The sequence below is a fragment of the Bufo bufo genome, chromosome 2 (genome assembly GCF_905171765.1).
Source record: "Bufo bufo chromosome 2, aBufBuf1.1, whole genome shotgun sequence".
NCBI classification, from domain to species: domain Eukaryota; kingdom Metazoa; phylum Chordata; class Amphibia; order Anura; family Bufonidae; genus Bufo; species Bufo bufo.
The window spans coordinates 559,866,751-559,883,709 of record NC_053390.1 but is presented as its reverse complement, the minus strand read 5'-3'; the positions used below and the strand labels follow the sequence as shown (position 1 = coordinate 559,883,709).

The following is a 16,959-nucleotide window of genomic DNA, read 5'->3' as shown; positions in this document are numbered from 1 at the left end:
TCTTAACAGTGACCTCCACACTACCCCGCTGCCTTAACAGTGACCACACAGCAGTTGTCCCTTTAATAGTGGCCCCTGCCCCCTTAGCAGTGACCTCCACAGTGCCCTGCCCCTTTAACAGTCATATCCACAGTGGCCGCCTCTTTAACAGTGACCTCTACAGTGCCGGCCCCTTTAACAGTGACGTCCACAGTGCCTGTCCCTTTATCAGTCACCTCCACAGCACCCTCCCCTTTAACAGTGACCTCCACTGGCCTGCCCCTTTAACAGTGAACTTCACAGTGCACACCCCTTTAACAGTGACCTCCACAGTTTTCGACCCTTTAACAGTGACCTCCACAGAGCCTCCCCTTTAACAGTGACCTTGATAGTGCCACCTTTAACAATGACGTTCACGGTGCCGGCCCCTTTAACATCGACCTCCACAGTGCCCACCCCTTTATCAGTCACCTCCACAGTGCCCGCCCCTTTAACAGTAACCTCCACAGTGTCTTCCCCTTTAACAGTGACCTCCACAGAGCCGCCCCTTTAACAGTGACCTCGATAGTGCCCGCCCCTTTAACAATGACCTTCATAGTGCCGGCCCCTTTAACAGTGACCTCCGCAGTGACGGCCCCTTTAACAGTGACCTCCACAGCACCCACCCCTTTAACAGTGACCTCCTGTTTAACAGTGACCTCCACAGCGGCCTGCCCCATTTATGCTAGGGCTACACAAAGACATGTGTCGGGCGACATTTTGTCTCAACAACTTTTATAATGATAGGCTATGGTGTCGCACTGCGACATGCGACATACTGCGACTTCAACACGACAGTCGCAAAAAATCCATCCAAGATGGATGCATGTAGCAGTGTAGTTGTGCCATATGTTTCGTGTGAATTATTGTCATCCTGTAGCCCTAGCCTAAAGATGACCTACAGCAGTGAAGAAAAATGGCTGGGTTGTTATGGAAACCTGGAGTAAAACTCTGTGTATGGCAGTTGGGATTTGAAGAGAAAGACTTGCAGGCTTGTATTGGCTAATGCAGGTCATTTTTTGGAAATATCTCAGGAATGGTACGTCCTACAGAGATAAGACCCGGTCTAAAACCTTCCAGGACACCTGATGTACCTGTGTACCAAATTTGGTGAAGATCGGTTCAGTTGTTTGGTCGCACATAAAGAACAGACAGACAGACAGAAACTCATTTTTATATACAGTATATAAGAGACTAGCAGAAGGACCCGGCTTCACACGGGTATATTTCATCTATTCCATTTAATGTTTCTGTGTGTCCATAAAAGATATTGACAGTATCACCCATAACAGTGACCTCTACAGCACCCCGCCCCACTGTCTGCTGAGCTGTGTATCTAATCCTATCCTGTGTGATACTGTCTGCTGAGCTGTGTATCTAGTCATATCCTGTGTTATACTGTCTGCTGAGCTGTGTATCTAATCCTATCCTGTGTGATGCTGTCTGCGGAGCTGTGTATCTAATCCTATCCTGTGTGATACTGTCTGCTGAGCTATGTATCTATGTCTGTCATGTGTGATACTGTCTGCTAAGCTGTGTATCTAATCCTATCATGTGTGATACTGTCTGTTGAGCTGTGTATCTAATCCTATCATGTTTGATACTGTCTGTTGAGCTGTGTATCTAATCCTATCATGTGTGATACTGTCTGCTGTGTATCAAGTCTATTTTGTGATACTGTCTGCTGAGCTGTGCATGCCATTGTGTAGCAATAGCCTAAAGCTGACCTACAGCAGTTAAGAAAAATGAATGGGTTGTTATGGAAACCTGGAGTAAAACTGTGCTTCTATTGGATGAAAAGGGATATGTGACCGTGTGCATGGCAGTTGGGGGCTTGTATTGGCTAATACATTTAATTTTTGGGGAATATCTCAGGAACAGTACGTTCTAGAGAGCTGAGATCTGCTCTAAAACCTTCCCGAACACCTGATGTACCAGTGTGCCAAATTTGGTGACAATAGGTCCAGTCGTTTGGTCAAGCATAAAGAACAGACAGACAGACAGATGTCCAGACAGACCGACAGATGTCCAGACAGACAGAAACTCAATTTTATATATATAAGAGATAAACCGATGCAATTACATATTAACATATAAAAAGTCAATAAAATATTTTGATCCAATAATAATTTAAAGGGTAACTGTCATATATTTTTTTTTTATGTAATTGGATGTGTCTCATTAAGTTTACATTAGTTCCCTAGTTTATACTTTTGCCTAGGTATTGAATTACCTAGTAATTGCTGGATGTTTGGTCCTCCCCCTGGCAATTCTGTGGTGCCGCTAAAAGAGCATTGGTAGGTGTCCTCTGTCTCCTATCTTCTTTATACAGAAGATGGAGGACGTAGAAGTGGGCAGTCCGGGACGCTGAGTGTGCGCTCCGGTCGGACTGCGGAAGTTATTTGCTGCATAGAGAGCTCGAAATCCCTTTCTACAGAGTATTATAGCCGAAGGGTCATAGAGCCTTGGAGAACGATGATTGGTTGAGGTGAGGCTGCGCGTTCCCGAGATGAGCAGAATGAATTCTGGGTACTGAGGGAAGGCGGTGTTAGCCTCAGGTTGAGGGCATCGGCAGCCATCTTTAGAAGAGAGTCAGAATGAAGTCTGGTGAAGAGCGGTTGCTATGGACGGAATCTAATTAAACATGGGGTATGTGAGCAAAATAATTAGTGATTATGGATTATCAACTCATCAGCAACTACATATTTGAAAATTGAATTTGGAGTGAAAATATGACAGTTATCCTTTAAGGACATTTGGTAAGAAGTATTTCTTAACAAAAAGTGTTTGCCTCTCTATTAAAAAACATCAACTTTATATGGTTTCACATACCTGACACTTCTCCTGGAAATGCAGACATCATTTGTGTTAAAAAAAAATATAAAAAGATTCTAAGAAAACAACAACACTTTTTATTAAAGTCTCAGCTTTAGAAATGTTTGAGCCTGTAATTTGTTTTATCTGCATCAGATGCATTCAAAAGTCATCATTTTGCAAGCAATGCAAGCTTTAAGCAGAGTAGACTTTTCACCTTTTCCATAGTTTACAGTTTTCTATAAGCCGAGTAAAATGCTATTATTAATCAAAAATTGTATGTGACTACCACTGTGTGATTTTCCTTTGGTACCATTTTACAGGAAGAAAAAATAATTGTGCCATTAGCAAATTCTACAACAGTCGACTTGCTCATTTCCATTATGTTCCCCCAAAAACGGCATTCCTTTCCTATATGACTGCATTAAAAGCTGTGTGGCAGTAAAAAATTGTTAGCTGTGCCTTCGTTACTAAGTAGAAAGATTGTAGAATATTATTTACTAAGCTAAAGCTGAACAATTATCCTATACAATGTGTATTTTATAGTGCAAGATAAGCAATTTAAGAGGCAGTTAAAGCAAGTATGCCTTAAAGCATTCTAAGTTTAGAACTTAGGAAACATAGTGTTGGAACAATATAAAGGTAATGCAAAAAATCTGCAAACTTCTCAAGACAGATGTGCATTTGAATTGTATTACCTGCATACAAAATGAATGTGAGGGTTTAATTAGATGACACTTACCAGTGCTCTCAACAGAAAATATTCATTTTATAGACACTTTTCTATCACAATTTGTCTGTCGGTACCAGAACAATCAAGTTTCTTCTCATTTAAGCAAACATTAGATTTTTTAACAGGGTTGTCCAAGTTGAGCATTAAAAAAAAAAAAAAAAGATGGGGGGGTTGCGGATTACAGCAGGAGGCTTCTGAGGGCTAGAAGGTTTAGGCAGGTATATGGGTACGTTACTGCTCCAGCCAAGCAAAACAGAGACTGGCAGAGATGATTGGAATAGGGACATTGGACCTATAGGGAAATCTGTAATTCTTCTTTAATTGTTTAGTCGCATTTCCAATTTTTTTGCCCAACTCAGACAACTCCTTTTATAATATACACTATATTACATACATTATATACTAATATGAGATAAGTGCTAAATATGGAGTCATAAAATACACTGGTAATAATTGTGGTATCAGCCATACTATATTAGATAGCTCTACATATAGTCTAAATATTGTTTTCTAAGCTTATCCTTACATTACCCACTCAATTTTCAAAATTGTTGCGAGTAGAGCATTTGTCTGAAGCAACCAATCAGATCGCCGTTTTCATTTTCCAAAGGGCCTTGAAGAAATGAGTAAGGTCATGATTGGTTGCTCTGGGAATCTGCTCCTATTTGCATACATTTTAATAAATCTCCCCCCTTTTTCCAAAAATGAGAAGCTGCCACTGTCTGCCCTGTCACCATGTAAGCAACATTCATGTATTTATTATTTTAAAAGTTTTTCTCATATCATAATGTTGTAGATGCAAATGTCTCACTTTTTGCTATAGTTATATTTAATAATTAGATAGTGAACCATTCCAGCTTAAAAATCACTTCTATGGTATAGAAATACATTTTTATGTAAGCAATACGTAATAGAGAATGACTATTCTATATGTAGAAGGAAATGAACATGTACAGGTGCACCAGACATTAACAGCAAGTACCTGGCTGGTTTCCTAGTGAATGCAGGGCTGGCTGGAACTCATCTTTATATTGTGGATACTACTACTATTTATTTATATAGCGCCACCGTATTCCGCAGTGCTTTGCAATTCTGAGGGTTCATGTACAAAACAAAAGACATCACAACTGAAACAGGGCCTTGATCTGTACTGAAAGCAGCAGTGTCGTCTGATCTGCTTCGGGTGTGAGACTGTTAGAAGATGGAGTTCAGGTCTGAGGAGTTGGGGGGGGGGGTTACTCGGGGAACAGTCAGTTTAGGAAGCTGCCTGAAAATATGTGTTTTTAAGGCAGGTTTGAAGGTAGGGAAGTTGGAAATTAACCTGATATTCCAGGGCAAAGCATTCCAGAGAGTAGGTGCAGCTCGAGAAAAGTCTTGAAGACAGGAGTGAGAGGTATGAATTATGGAGGATACTATTAGTTACTGGACTGAATTATACACTCACCTAAAGAATTATTAGGAACACCTGTTCTATTTCTCATTAATGCAATTATCTAGTCAACCAATCACATGGCAGTTGCTTCAATGCATTTAGGGGGGTGCTCCTGGTCAAGACAATCTCCTGAACTCCAAACTGAATGTCAGAATGGGAAAGAAAGGTGATTTAAGCAATTTTGAGCGTGGCATGGTTGTTGGTGCCAGACGGGCCGGTCTGAGTATTTCACAATCTGCTCAGTTACTGGGATTTTCACGCACAACCATTTCTAGGGTTTACAAAGAATGATGTGAAAAGGGAAAAACATCCAGTATGCTGTAGTCCTGTGGGCAAAAATGCCTTGTGGATGCTAGAGGTCAGAGGAGAATGGGGCGACTGATTCAAGCTGATAACCACTCGTTACAACCGAGGTATGCAGCAAAGCATTTGTGAAGCCACAACATGCGCAACCTTGAGGCGGATGGGCTACAACAGCAGAAGACCGGGTACCACTCATCTCCACTACAAATAGGAAAAAGAGGCTACAATTTGCACGAGCTCACCAAAATTGGACTGTTGAAGACTGGAAAAATGTTGCCTGGTCTGAAGAGTCTCGATTTCTGTTGAGACATTCAAATGGTAGAGTTCGAATTTGGTGTAAACAGAATGAGAACATGTATCCATCCTCTGATGGCTACTTCCAGCAGGACAATGCACCATGTCACAAAGCTTGAATCATTTCAAATTGGTTTCTTGAACATGACAATGAGTTCACTGTACTAAAATGGCCCCCACAGTCACCAGATCTCAACCCAATAGAGCATCTTTGGGATGTGGTGGAACGGAAGCTTTCGTGCCCTGGATGTGCATCCCTTAAATCTCCATCAACTGCAATATGCTATCCTATCAATATGGGCCAACATTTCTAAAGAATGTTATCAGCACCTTGTTGAATCAATGCCACGTAGAATTAAGGCAGTTCTGAAGGCAAAAGGGGGTCCAACACCGTATTAGTATGGTGTTCCTAATAATTCTTTAGGTGAGTGTATATGTTACTATACAGTACACTCTCTTCTCTTCCAAGTTACGGCTGACTATGCCATTCTATGTACAGTACCAACAACCAAGTGTGCACACTTGCATACAAAATCACCACAAAATAAAAAAAAAGTTAAATCTGTATTGGTACAAAATTCATACATTAAAAATTGAGTATGCAAGAACGGTATCAAAAACCATGTGACATACATGTACAAAGTGACATAATCACTGCACTCTAATAGTACATAAGTAACATTATAAAGAGGCACAGAATCCTATAGCACGTAGCTAAAAGCCAAACGACATGAAGCCTTATAGTAGAGTACATCATTGTATGCTACATCAATCTTTAGCCACAGCAATGTGCAAACTGCTAATATACAAATAGCAAAGGATCTTACTCAAAATGCTCCCACGCTCTGAGATGGCACCCACCTCAACTTGTTTCGGCAGGGCATTTGACATTTACAGCAGCAGTTTGATGAAGGATTTTTTGCAACCTGAAACGTTGCACCTACTAATGCACTGTCTACATGGCTACCATAAAGTATACGTGAAGCATGCTGAACTACTGGAGTGCTGTTTTGGCTGTTTTTGGAACGTGGTCATCACATTGGGAATGTGCCGCCTAATTTCCTATCACATTATCTACTCTTTTGTGATGTCATCTACCAGGGATGCGGTACTGCAATAAAGATAATAATGTAAGTTTGATTCAAAATGTGAGCGTTCCCTTTTAAGTGTGTATGCTTGGAGGCATCTATGGTTCTTACGCACATGCAGAGGAAAACAGACAAGCAAAATTAAAACGGGTGCCTCTAATTATTTTTGAAGCACTGATAAATGCTGCATTGTAATCCATTTACTATTCTGGGATATTGGAATAAGGAAATTTTTCTTGTTTCTATAGAAACAAGTGCAAAAAAGCACCACTGCTAGTGTTTCTATAGCCTGCCTGAAGAAATTGCTTCATTCTGACAACAATCTCTCATCCACGCTGTCTCCTCCATTGCTTAAGGAAGAGAGAGAATTCAAATAGCACCTGGCACCTTTCGAGCCCTCGATTTACGAAATACTCCAAAATGTAACATCATGTGGCTCTCTAGAAAATGCAGCATGTGCACTTCGACTTGTGCATAAACTGATGAGACTGTAACATACACTCATAGGGACCATATCTGTAAAATACATGTTAGACTGTCTGCAATGAGATTTTGCAATCTTGAGTATAATGAGCCTAAGGGCTCATTCATAGGACCGTGTGTATGAGTCCGCATCCGTTCCGCAATCATTTCAATGGGGCCGCAAATGATGCGGACAGCACACCGTGTACTGTCCGCATCCGTAGTACCGTTCCGCAGCCCTGCCAAAAATATATAGAACAATGCAAACAAGAATAGACATTTTCTATGATAGCGGCGGCCATGTGCGGTCCGCAAATTGCGGAATGCACATGGGCCGGTATGAATGTAGTCTTATGCTTACACATGAGAGATCTTTTGGCCAACTCAGTGCTATAGTGAGGCAACATGAATATAATGTAATCCACTCCACTATATTTATAGAGAAGCCAGCTGTTAGACGGACTAACATGCCTTAAAATAAGTGTATTTCTCTGTGGCGCTGGTCCGGTCATCCGGCCACTGCTCGTTTATAAACTGCAACGGTGACATGCCGGTATAAGGCCCCTTTCACACGAGCGTGTTTTCCGCGCGGGTGCAATGCGTGATGTGAATGCATAGCACCCGCACTGAATCCTGACCATTCATTTCAATGGGTCTGTGTACATGAGAGGTTTTTTTTTCACGCATCAGTGCTGCGTTGCGTGAAAATCGCAGCATGTTCTATATTCTGCGTTTTTTACACAGCCCTGGCTCCATAGAAGTGAAGGCCTAAGGCAATCACTTCTTTCAGTGGTTTAAGGTTGAGGACAGTGATTGTCTGCAGCAGTGACATTACATACACCTACACGTCACTGTGCGTGTCACAATAACGTAAAGTCTACAGTAACATGCAGGCATACAGCGCATCACCACTGCAGCCATTCACTGTTCTCAGCATTAGGACAGAAACTGGTTTCAGGAGTCATGTGGCATATGCAGTAACGGCATGACGCCACTGCAATCCTTAGACAACCAGCAGCAAGAATACCAGACTGGTGATTCAGAGAAAACAGTTAACATTATTTGTTATTTTGCAGCAATTGGAGGGTTTGTCCAAAGTTTTTAATTATCTTAGAGAACCCTGTTAGAGGTTACGTCCACCCATGCAGCCAAACTTCATTAAAAAAAAAGTTCCTCCATTTATACAGCTCCTATGCAGAAATTCACCTGTTCTTCAGGCAAGAAAAACATAATCTGGTGCCTATGGCTCCTAAACGTAAAATTTAGAAGCCAAATGATATTTATTATCGACCAATCTTATTATTTGTACAATAGAATTATCATCTACAATAAACTGCAAAATGACCATCAGCAGCCTTCACATAGACTAATTTCCTGACAGAAGATTTTACAGGAAGCATTGTGTTCTAGTCTGGCTTCCTGCATCTACCACTAGAGAGGGATATCGGCAAATGCAGTATGAACACCCTCTAGTGGCAGCTAGAATGTTATGTTGTAAATAGAGGTCTACGTAGCAGGGCTCACGACTTGCAGGGATTTTTCAAAAACAGTGTTACACCTTTCCATAGGGTGTGTGTGGCTTTGTAGCTCATTTACTTAAAGGGGTATTGTCATCTTAGACAATGGGGGCATATCGCTAGGGTATGCCCCCATTGTCTGATAGGTGCGGGTCCCACCACTGGGATCCGCACCTATATCGAGAACGGAGCAGGGAGCGCTGTGGCTGGAGGACCCCAGATTTCACGGGGTCCGTCCACCACCAAGCGCTAATCCCCGCCTCTCCCATAGAAGTGAATGGGAGCATGCCGCGCAGACGACAATAGCCGAGCCAGTGCTCGGCTATTTTCGGCGGCCCCATAGAAATGAATGGAGGGCGGCTGCCTTCTCCTTCACTTTCGGGGCTCCGTTCTCGATATAGGTGCGGGTCCCAGCGGTGGGACCCGCACCTATAAGACAATGGGGGCATATCCTAGCGATATGCCCCCATTGTTTGAGATGAGAAAACCCATTTAAGTGGTGCTGAGTACCAGACACAGTCAATGGACAGGTGTGGTGCTATTTCTGAAAGAAAATAACCTTCTTTTATTAATCCTGAAAAAACACTTAAAGAAGTCCTCTGTGCCCCTGTAATGGCCAGCATGGGGTGCTGAGATCACAGCTATTTCATCAAGGAAAGGAGATATGGTCTGGATTGGACATGGGCAGGCTCTTGGTTTTGGGCTGGTTCAGTTTTTATAGAATTGTAGATTGCAATCCATTGAAGGAAAGACATCATCCTCGGAGCCTGAGTATAGCGTGATGGCAAGACATCAGTCATAGCAAGCAGAACCACATCCAGACCAGCTAGACACCTATGACAACAGTGGCCGTTACAGTCTGAGTGAGACAGCATGGGGCACGCCTCTACATAGGGAGGAGGGCACCTGGTGTGAGAAAGGACTATTTCTGAGCAGTGGCGTCGCCGGGGGGGGGGGGGGGGGGGACACGGCCCCCCTACATCATGCTGTGCCCCCCCATGTGCCCCCCCCCAACTGAGTGGCTGCAGACGGGCACAGGGAGATGAGCGCTTCCATTGCGCTCATCTCCATAGTCATCTGCCTGTGCTGCGGCGGGGCAGGGTAGGGAGAGGCGTGTCCCTTCCTCTGATAGGCACTAGGCCGGCAGCCTATCAGAGGCCGCGTGAGCCATACAGCGCGGGACACAGGCCGGAAGAGGCCTGCATCGCTGACATGGAGGTAAGTGAGGTAAGTATAAGTGTTTTTTTTTTTTTTACAATAGTTTTAGAGGCACATATTACTGGAACATGATGGGGGGCTTATTACTGGAACATGATGGGGGGCTTATTACTTGCACATGATGGGGGGCTGATTACTGGAACATTATGGGGGGCTTATTACTGGCACATGATGGGGGGCTTATTACTGGCACATGATGGCGGCTTATTACTGGCACATGATGGGGCTTATTACTGGCACATGAAGGGGGGCTTATTACTGGCACATGATGGGGGGCTTATTACTGGCACATGATGGGGGGCTTATTACTGGCACATGATGGGGGGCTTATTACTGGCACACGATGGGGGCACTTAATACTGGCACATGATGGGGGCACTTATTACTGGCACATTATGGGTGGGCACTATAGGGGCATCTACTGAGGCCACAAAGAAGGGGTATTTTATATGGGGGGCTCTGTACAGTAGCATTTTATACTGGGACACATAATGGTGGGTACTATGGGGAAGGGGGGAGAGGAGTACTATGGAGTCATCTACGGGGGCACTAAGAAGGGGTATTTTATACTTGCAAATTATGGGGGACACTGAGGGCATCTACTGGGGCACGATATATGGGGCATTTTATACTGGTACATTATGGGGGGCACTAGGAGGAAGGGGGGAGATGAGCACTATGGGGGCATTTACTGGGGGCACTATATAGGGGTATTTTATACTGGCACATTATGGGGACATTAGCTCAACTGGAGGCATTACAAGGGGGTATTTTTTGCATTGTCACATTATAAGGAGAATTATTTCTACTGGGGGGCATTATGGTGGGCTTTATTACTCCCCCATGGTATAACCCCCTAGTAGCAGCACCAGCCTCTCCCTGCTCTGCTATTCCTCTGCCCCTTCTCCAAATCCTTATTATGAAATCTTTCTCATTAGGATAAAACACAACATCAGCTCCACCGAGCCCCCCAGCCAAAGTGTTGAAGGGGTGTCTGAGATCCCCATGGGCCAAGCCAAAAAATGGTAAGTTTTCATGTGAAATATGTTTATTATACACATATAGCATACACTGTGCTCCACAATATATAGTATACCTCTACACTGTGCCACACAATGTACAGTATACCTCTACACTGTGCCACACAATATATGGTATACCTCTACACTGTGCCACACAATATACAGTATACCTCTATACTGTGGAGTCTGTTCTATAAGCACCCTTGTTCTGTGGCGGCGGACAGAAAATAATCTGGAAATGCCCCTCCCAAGACCAGGCTCTGGATCTGCCACTGGACCGCTCACAGGAGTGTACATTTCTTCTAAACTGTAATCCGTATCCTCTGACCTGCAGAAATCAGCACTCGCTCGGTAACAACTAACAGGCAGTGCCTGTAGGCTGTAGCCTGGCCCTGTTACCGAAGCTAGCCGAGTGGTGTAAGGTTAAGGTACTAGCAGAGATGAGCGGCCACTGAATCCTGATTTAAAGTTAAAGTTACTACAGGATATGGATTACAGTTTAGAAATATCAAATGTACACTCCTGTGAGTGGCGGGGAGGGAGATCTGTGGATGACACTGTTATAGGGAGGGGGATCTGTGGATGACACTGTTATAGGGAGGGAGATCTGTGGATGACACTGTTATAGGGAGGGAGATCTGTGGATGACACTGTTATAGGGAGGGGGATCTGTGGGTGACACTGTTATGGAGGGGGAAATGGGGATGACACTGTCATGGGGTGGATTTGTGGATGACACATATAGCATAAGCTATATACGGTATGTGTCATCCACAGATCCCCCCATAGCAGTGTCATCCACAGATCCCCCCCATAGCAGTGTCATCCACAGATCCCCCTCCCTATAAAAGTGTCATCCACACAGTTTTTTTTTTTTTACTCCCTACCCTACCTTAGATAAGTTCCTAAGTTAATTCAGTCCTCCGGCTCCTTCCCTGGACCCTGTAGCGTGGCCGAGCTCCTCGCTCTCTACCTCCAGTCCTGGCTGTCACTCAGTGCGGCCGGGAACCGCATAGTACAGGTCAGGAGATTCAGTTTCCTGTTCCCGGCCACGGCCGGACTAAAAGGAAGTGAGCACTCAGTGTACACTTCCTGTCAGTCTGGCCGGGAACAGGAAACTGAATCCCCTGTTCCTGTACCGCGCGGTACCAGGCCGGACTGAGTGACAGCCAGGAGGTAGAGGAGGAGAGCTCAACCACGCTACAGAGCAGCAGTCAGCAGAGGAGGAACTCGGGAGGTAACCAGGAGTGCTGCAGCCGCCTGAGGCTCTCTATAGAGCGCTCAGGCGGCTGCAGCCTTAAAGGAAGCAAAACAAGCACCGGCTCTGCTTGGGGCCCCAAGCAATTGCTTGTTTTGCCTGTCTGTTAGCGACGGGCCTGTCAGCAAGTGACAATTATCATGTAGATAAAGTTAATACAAGGCAGTTACTAATGTATTATGATTGTCATATTTTCCATAGTTTGTGAAAAAAACGCATCGGTAGATAAAAAAACGCATGAAAACCGCACCACTACCGCACCTGCGATTTTTTCATAAATAGCAAGATCTTGATATAATATATATATATATATATATATATATATATATATGAGACTTATAGAACAAGGAGAGGTGTCATATTTCAATTAATTTCACTTTATTATCAATTTTATTGTATCACCATAATCCGGGCCAGATCTTTGTTACTGTGAGACCTGAACTCTGATCCAAGACTGGATTTAGCACCATCTGGATCCAATTAAGAAAGAGGATATAAAAAGGTGGTTTAGTGGGAGACCAGGTTACCACTGAGGAAGAAGTCAGCACCTTTTGAGACTTCGAAATGCGTCTGGGAGGAATCTGGACCCCACATTACCACCACTTTGGCGTACGCAAGAACATCTGCAATTTTACCTCCTCATGAACAACCTCTAAAGTGACTGACTCGTCCTATACAGGAATCTATGCTCGCAAACTTCCTGGAGCGATACAGTTCCATCTTCAGCTTGATCGGAGCTAGTGAGAAGTCGAGCACGTGGGACGCTGAAGGAACGGCGATTAAACGAACAAGCCGCACTCAGAGGTTGGAGGTAAGGGAATAAGATAGCTCAACAATAGGTGGGACGCCACCTAGAGCTAAAAACTCCTGATTTTTCAAAATTTCGATAAGCCTATGAACTGCTACATAAGAATTATTGTGACTGTTTCAACTATTCGAGCCAAGAATTCATAATCAAATCGAATAGTGTATGAGTGCATTATAGTACCAAGAATCGACGATTATATAAACCGAAGATTTGGTGACTATTTAATCGAGAGCTTCAGTGAATTATCGATAATCAGATCTTCCTGTGGTGAATCTATTAAGCACCTATATGCTGTCTGACCTATAAGTTAAATCTATACCTCAAGTGAATTTTTACCTTACCGTCATTTGTGATGTTTTATCCTTTTGTTTTTTAATTTCTGTACAATTTACGTATCTTGTATGACGTTTTAACATTATAACTTTTTAATATTGTGAATCCATTAGTAGAATTTAAATAAAGGAATTTGTTTTGAGCAGCCCTCCAGTTTTATGAGTGCCATATCTTTACTACTACAATTTTGATTGTCCATATTGTCTCCTTTGCTGGCTGGATTAATTTTTCTATCACATTATACACTGCTCATTTCCATGGTTGACCACCCTGCAATCTATCAGCGGTGGCCATGCTTGCACACTATAGGAAAAAGTGCTGATCTCTCTGGTGGCTGGGACCGTGCGAGCTCACATAGGCTGGTGCTTTTTTCTATAGAGTGCAAGCACGGCCACCACTGATGGATTGCAGGGTGGTTATAACCATGGGAACAAGCAGCGTGTGATGGAAAAATGATGCCTCCTATTCATTTCAATAGGAGATTCAAAGAGGATTCCACCTAAAGATAGGTCATGATGTTTCTTTTTTCCCACATTTCTGTGTTTCACGTGGGGAAAAAAAGCAAGTTCTGCTTCCCATTGAAATGAATAGGAGGCTGTTTTGAGACAGAAATCAGTGCTAAAAAAACTCCGTGTGAACTGGCCCTAATCATGCAAGGGGTCTGAAACAAACTCGTCTATATTAAAGCTGCCCTTTAGTACATCAGAGAGAAATTCCATAGCTACATGTACTCTAGACACAAAGTGAAATTTCATACCGAGACAGAAAGAGAAATTCCAAAGCTTCATGTACTCTAGACAGAAAGTGGCTTCTAGGCACCTTGAACATATTTGCATCCTGTGGTCAGCAATTCTCCACTTATTTAAAGAGTTTTCCGATGAAGGACCACTATGACATTTACCTAATAGGGAATTTTGGAAGGCTTTGATGAGATGCCACAACCCCTTTGACTGTGCCATTTTAACTTATGAATTTAGCTATGAGCCAACCTTCTACAAACATCCCACTACCTAATGTATACTGTATGTTTGTAAATGTGAACTCTTTTTTAACCCCTTCCCGCATCCTCACATACATGTACGTGAGCAAATGCAGCTCTCTGCCGCATCCTCATATGCATGTATGTGATAGGATCGGGCGTGTGCAGGAGCTGCACCCGCCCGATCCGCAGCACGGGCCCGGCTGTTACTGATAGCCAGGCCCCTGCTGTATCCGCCGGCATCGCTGTGTGCAGTGATGGCGGTGGATTAACCCTTTCACGTGCGGCGGGAAGCGCTGAGCGCCGCACGTTCAGGGTATACAGAGGGAGGGGGCTCCCTCTGACTCCATCGCCTTCCCCCCGTGCTGCGCTAGCAGGGGGTCGATGGTTGCCATGGCAGCCCCGATGCCTTGCACAGGCATCGGAGATGCCAGCTTACGGAAGCCTAGGAGATCCAGCCAGAGCGCTGGGTCTCCTAGGCAACTGCCAGCGTCTCACTGTGTAAGACGCTGACAGTTCAATTCAGTACAATACAGAATGTATTGTACTGAATTGAAACAGGGATAAAACCCTGAAAAGGTTAAAGGGATTCTGTCACCAGGTTTCACCCCTGTCAGCTAAACATATGCTGATGTTCAGGGCCTCATAAGGATTCCTAATGTGGGCTTCTAAATGTGATCCGTAGCCTTATTTTGCTAAAAAACTGGTTTTACTAACCTGTCACTCAAAGAAATAAGGTGCCCAAGGGGATGTCAGGGGATGTCAAGGGATGCAAGGTGCCCACCGCACCCACCGCCGTTCGTGCCCAGCGCCGCCATTCCAGACTTATGCACCGCCTCCTAATCCTCTGTGCCGCCTCTCGCTCTCCCTCCATCCCCCCTCCTCCCTCCTCCTGCTGTAAGATCTCGCGCGTGCGCACAGGACTCTGCCTGATGAGCCCGTGCGGACTTCTCGATTTGGCTTCTTGAAGCGAAGTGCGCATGCGCCGGCACTTCGCTCAACCCAGGTATGACCTGCACTCTGGCTCCAGCCTCTCAGAGCCCTGTGCGCTGTCAACACTGTCAAAAAAGTAAAATAGAAACTGTGCAAAAAAAAATTTTTGGTCACCTTACATCACTAAAAGTGCAACACCAAGCGATCAGAAAGGAGTTTCCGCATCAAAATAGTATCAATCTAACCGTCACCAAAAAATTAGCCCCTACCTAAAACAATCACCCAAAAAAAAAAAAAACTATGGCTCTCAGACTATTAAGACACCAAAACATGATTTTTTTTGGTTTCAAAAATATTAGTGTATAAAACTTTAATAAATAAATAAAGTAGACATATTAGGTATCGCCACGTCTGTAACGACCTGCTCTATAAAAATATCACATGCGTTAACCCCTCAGGTGAACACCATTAAAAAAAAGGGTGTAAAAAATAACAAAGTGTAAAACCAAGCTATCAAAAAGTCATACGCACCCCAAAATCATACTAATCAATCCGTTATCTCATCCCACAAAAAATGAGACCCTACCTAAGACAAACGCCCAAAAAAAAAACTATGTCTCTCAGAATATGGAGACGCTGAAACTATGATTTTCTTTGTTTCAAAAATGCTGTTATTGAGTAAAACTTTAATAAATAAAAAAAGTATACATATTAGGTATTGCCGCATCCATAATCACCTGCTGTATAACAATATCACATGACCTAACCCATCAGGTGAACACAGTAAAAAAAAAAAAGTGTCAAAAAAGCTATTTTTTGTCACCTTACATCTCAAAAATTGTAATACCAAGCGATAAAAAAGTCATACACAATCGAAAATTGTACCAATAAAACCGTCATCTCATCCCGCAAAAAATTAGACCCTACATAAGACATATAATAAAATAAATAAATATGGCTTTCAGAATATGGAGACACTAAAACATATAAAAATAAATAAATGCTTTATTATGTAAAACGGAAACAAACAACCAAAACAAGTAGTCGTATTTGGTATTGTCGCATCCGTAACAACCTGCTCTATAAAAATAGCTCATGACCTAATCTGTCAGAAGAACATTGTTCAAAAAATAAAAATGGTGCCAAAACAGAAATTTATTTTTACCTTGCCTCACAAAAAGTGTAATATAGAGCAACCAAAAATTATATGTACCCTAAAATAGTACCAACAAAACTGCCACCTTATCCCGTAGGTTCCAAAATGGGGTCATTTTTTGGAGTTGGTACTCTAGGGGTGAACAGGGGGTCTTCAAATGTGACAAGGCCCTCCAATAACCATATGGCATTCCTTTCCTTCTACACCCTGCCGTGTGCCCGTACAGCAGTTTATGATCACAAATGGGGTGTTTCTGTAATCTAAAGAATCAGGGTAATAAATATTGAGTTTTGTTTGGCTGTTTACCCTTTCTTTGTTACTGGAAAAAATTGATTAAAATGGAAAATCTGCCAAAAAAGTGAAATTCTGAAATTTCATTTCCATTTTCCTTTAATTCTTGTGGAACACTTAAAGGGTGACGTCACACCTGAATTGGTCCTTAAAAAGTTGTTTTTGGAAATTTTCAGAAAAATTTCAAGATTTGCTTCTAAACTTCTAAGCCTTCTAACGTCCCCAAAAAATAAAATAGCATTCGCAAAATGATCGAAACATGAAGTAGACATATGGGAAATGTAAAGTAATAACTATTTT

The 16,959-nt window shown here is 43.1% G+C and overlaps 1 protein-coding gene across 2 annotated transcripts in view; it reads right to left on the bottom strand.

Annotated features, from left to right (window-relative positions):
* CCSER1 (coiled-coil serine rich protein 1) overlaps positions 1–16,959 on the bottom strand; it is a 1,167,669-nt gene that overhangs the window by 586,949 nt on the left and 563,761 nt on the right. The gene's annotated exons all lie outside the window — the stretch shown is intronic.